Raw genomic sequence first — 4,635 nt, 5'->3', positions numbered from 1 at the left:
GTGTTCTGACTTCTGACTTCTTCAACTCTGGGTTTGTGTTGAACTTGATGGGATACATTGTCCAACTCAGCATGTTTAAATAGTATCGCTCAGAGGGATTCATGTGAAACTTTTCAGGAGGTGAGCTCAACAAGATTGAAGTATTCAAAGTTACTTGGACTCTATTTTAAACTTAGATCAGGACTAGTAGTCAGAGTCACATACAGCATGGAAACAGACCCTTTCGTCCAACTTGTCCATGCTGACCTGATATCCTAAATTAATCTAGTCCCATTTGACAACACCTGACACAAATCCAGTGGCAGCTCATTTCATATAAGTACCACCCTCTGCATGAAGATGTTGTCCCTTTAATATATTTCGCCTCTCACCCTAAACCTATGCCCTCTAGTTCTGGACTCCCCCATCCCAGGGAAAATACCTTGTCCATTACCCTGTCCATGCCCCTCATGATTTTATAACCTCTATTAGGTCACTCCTCTGCCTCTGATGGTCCAGTGAAAACAGTCCCAGCCTATTCAGCCTCTCCCTGTCGCTCAAATCCTCCAACCCCCAGCAACATTCCTGTAAATCGTTTCTCACAGAGAAGTCAACGTTTCAATCATGAAGAAGGGTTAATTCCCAAACTGCTGACTACTCCACATCCTGGTGCTGCCTGGCTTGCTGCATTCTCCCAACCTCCTGCTTGCCTACTTCGGGTTGCAATATGTAGTGGCTCAGTGTTTACCACTGCAGGCCCACCGTGTTGGGGACCCAGGTTTGATTCCAGCCTTGGGTGGCTGTCTGTGAGGAGTTTTCATATTCTCCCAGTGTCTGCGTGGGTTTTCTCTAGGTGGTCCTGTTTTCTTCCATCGTCCAAAGATGTTCAGGTCATGTGGATTGGCCATGCTTAATTGCCCATACGGTTAGGTACATTAGTCAGAGGGAAATGGGTCTGGATGGGTTACTCTTCGGAGGGTCGATGTGGACTTGTTGGGACAAATGGCCTGTTTCCACACTGTAGATAATCCCATCTGCACTACTTTTGTCACTAACGTATTGCTGAGTAGACTCGATGGGCCGAATGGCCTAACTTCTGCTCCAATGCTCTTGCGGTCTTACGTTTCTCTGGATCATTTCATTTGGCAATGTGCAGTCCCTGGCTCAATGAGCAGCAGTTTCCAATGAAAGCAAAGCTCATATGTTGGTTGAACTCCTACAGTGTGGAAACAGGTCCTTCAGCCCAACACATCTGCACAGATTCTCTGAAGAGTAACCCACTCAGATCCATTTTCCTACCCTCCATAAATTGCACACAGACCCCCAAGGGTGGAAGTATTCCTGGGTTCCTGGTGCCATGAGGCAGCAGTGCTAACCCTGAGCCACCATGGGGTTGTAGTTGTAGGGGGTGGGACAGGCAATTGCAGTCCAGCAGAAAACAAAAACAGCCCACCTACTCTCCCACTGCACCCACTGGCAGGAGGTTCAGTCCTGGGGGGTGACTAAAGGCAGCGTTACTGGTGGGATCTGATTGCTGGGTGCGCTGGTGCCCCCGCTGGTGCTTCCGCAAGTTGCAGGAAAACATGAACCTCTTCCCACACTGGGGCCAGCTGAAGGGCCTCTCCCCCGTGTGGACACACTGGTGCTTCAGCAGGGCGGAGGAATTGCTGAAGGACTTCCCGCACTCAGGGCAGCAGAAAGGCCTCCCCTCTCCACCCCCCATCCACCCGTGTGGACCAGCTGGTACTTCAGCAGTGTGGAGGAGCGGGTAAAGCCCTTCCCACACTCGGGCAGGAGAATGGCATCTTCCCGGTTTGGACGGACTGGGGCATCAGCAGGGCTGAGGAATTGATGAAAGCCTTCCTGCACTTAGGCAACTGAACGACCTCTCCCCCATGTGGACCCACCAATGGGCCAGCAGGTCGGAGGAAAGAGCAAAGCTCTTCCTGCAATCGGGGCAGAAGAACGGCTTCTCCTCAATATGGACCCACTGGTGTCTCAGCAGGTGGGAAGAACTGCTGAAGGCCATCTCGCACTTGGGGCCGGAGAACAGCCTTCCGTGGTGTGGACCAACTGGTGCGTCAGCAGGGCAGAGGAATCACTGAAGGCCTTCCCACACTCAGGGCAGCAGAACGGCCTCTTCCCCTCTGTGGACCCATTGGTGCTTCGGAACCCTTTCAAATTTCACAAATTCCGTCTGATAGGAGGGAGACTAGAATTGTACACAATATTTCAAAAGTGGTCTAAAAAGTGTCCTGTACAACCACAACACAACCTTCCAACTCCAATACTCAGTCAGAGGATTGCGAAATCTTTCAAAACCCACAAAAAACAAACAGGAAAGAATGGAGGGTCAAACCGAATTTTTGAGAGTCACCTTGAAATATCAATGAGAAATCGGCAGAGAGGGGGTTTATTGGGTACCCGTTCTCCTTAAATACACTATATATGTAATTCTCTTGTGCTCTTCGTAGTTTCTCTGTGCTGCAGTGTGAAGTGGCTCGTTGAAATAATCTCCTGATGCAGCTTCGTTTGTGGGTGTTGGGATGATTGCTTCTGCAGTTAAGTATTTGGTTTGGGTCTGTTGTTTTTCTGTAGATGCCAGTTTGAAGTTCCCCATTGACTGTTCGCTCTACTGTGACATCAAGGAATGGCACTTTGTTGTTGTTCTCCTCCCCGTCAAACCAGGAGCCCCCCTTAGACCATAGTCTCACTACTTGGAACACCAATATACAGACTAATCAAAGGCCTCCACTGAAGGCTAAAACGCCGAGTCGAAGATTCACTCCACTCCATTTACTCCATCCAAGAATTCCTGAACACCAAAAACACTGAGATTGAAGAGGATGGATTAATGTTGTCCTTTGACATAACAGTCCTGTTCACATCCATTAACATTAACGTGGCCAAAGAAAACTGAAGACACTACTCGAAGAACCAAAGACACAAACACAGCATCAACTTCATCAGCAAAGATAGCACTGTCAAGCTTGTGGAACTGTGCCTTACCATCCACTTCATATTCAATAACAAGCCCTACAAACAAATCAACGAAATACGCACGAAACCTCCAGCATCAGGATTCCTAGCAGAAGCAATAATGCAGAGACTCGAACAGACAGCCCTTTCAACGATCCAACCCAAACTTTGGGTCCGCTACAGCGATGACACTTTTGTCATCAAAAAATGAAACAAATTAGAGGAAACCTACAACACCATCAACAATCTCCTTACTGGCATAAAATTCACAAAAGAGGAGAACAACAACAAAGTGCCATTTCTAGATGTCACAGTGGAGCGAACAGTCAATGGTAAATTCAAAACAGCGTCTACAGGAAAACAATGCACGTGAACCAAGAACTTAACTACAGAAGCAATCACCCCTACACATACAAACATATCTGAATCAGGACACTATTTCAACGAGCCACGGCACACTGCAGCACCCAGGAACTACGAAGATCAATAAATAACTGTACAGAGCATTTAAGAAGAACGGGGAGCCTACAAACCCCCTGAAAACAGATTCCCTGACCGGGAATCGAACCCGGGCCGCGGCGGTGAGAGCGCCGAATCCTAACCACTAGACCACCAGGGAGATACAAGCACCACCTGATAGCTCTACTGAAAATTACTTCCCTGCCCGGAAATCGAATCCACGCCATGGTCGGTCGAAGGCTTTCACCTGTGTATCCAACAATGTCATTTCTTGTATCCATTGCACCTGATGCAGTCCCTCGACATTGGGGAGACTGGAGACTCCTCGCAGAGTCAGGTCACAGCGCTTGAGGGAACATCTTCAGGACACCAGCACCAATCAACCCCATCGCCCTATGGCCCAACATTTCAAATCCCCTCCCACTCTGCCGAGCACATGAAGTTCCTGGGCCTCCTCCAGCGCCGCTCCCTCCCCACCCGATGCCTGGAGGATGAACGTCTCATCTTCCGCTTGGGGTAAATTCAACCCCAGGCCATCAATGTGGACTTCATCAGTTTCCTCATTTCCCCTCCCCCTACCTTACCTCAATTTTTTTTTAGATTACTTACACTATAATCTCTTGATATTTATTCTGTGTCTTACCATCCTACTCAACAGCAACCTGATGAAGGAACAGCGCTCCAAAACCGAGTGCTTCCAACTAAACCTGTTGGACTATACCCTGGTGTTTGTGTCATTTTAAAACTTTGTTTCCAGTGAATACAGCCCGCACCTCCCTCTGTTGCCAGTAAACTTTGCAATGCCAATGAAACAATAAGCCTGCAGTCCTAAAAAATTTACAATTTCGAACAATACCATCTACTCATTCACTGTTTCTTCTGAGACACGACATTGGAAACTCTGTGCTGCTGGCTGAAAGAAATGAGAAGCTGTTGGATCTCCCAGCTTTCAATGAGAGTTTAAGGCTGACGGAAAGTTCAGGTAACCTTCACTGCGACCCAACTTTGTTGCAGCTTCAGATCTCCACATCACAAGGCGTACAAGAAGTAGCTTTTCTAAAAAAAAAGCACCTCAAGCTCAAAGTGCACACGCTCACCCCCACTCCTCCCACATTATTGGTTAGTTGAGTTGTCCCTTTGTTCCTGGATCCTTCGTACAGCCGGGTAAAGCATGCAGCTGGGACGACTGAGTGAATCCTTTCCCGCAACGGCAGTTTC

General features: G+C 48.1%; 1 non-coding gene across 1 annotated transcript; it reads right to left on the bottom strand.

The window, feature by feature from the left end:
- Positions 1-3,505: 3,505 nt before the first annotated feature.
- Positions 3,506-3,577, bottom strand: trnae-cuc (transfer RNA glutamic acid (anticodon CUC)). The gene has a single exon. It is a non-coding gene; the product is annotated as a tRNA-Glu (tRNA).
- Positions 3,578-4,635: the final 1,058 nt, after the last annotated feature.

This window comes from Chiloscyllium punctatum, chromosome 36 (genome assembly GCF_047496795.1).
Source record: "Chiloscyllium punctatum isolate Juve2018m chromosome 36, sChiPun1.3, whole genome shotgun sequence".
NCBI lineage: Eukaryota > Metazoa > Chordata > Chondrichthyes > Orectolobiformes > Hemiscylliidae > Chiloscyllium > Chiloscyllium punctatum.
The sequence above is the reverse complement of the archived record's forward strand: the minus strand, read 5'-3'. Positions and strand labels throughout refer to the sequence as shown.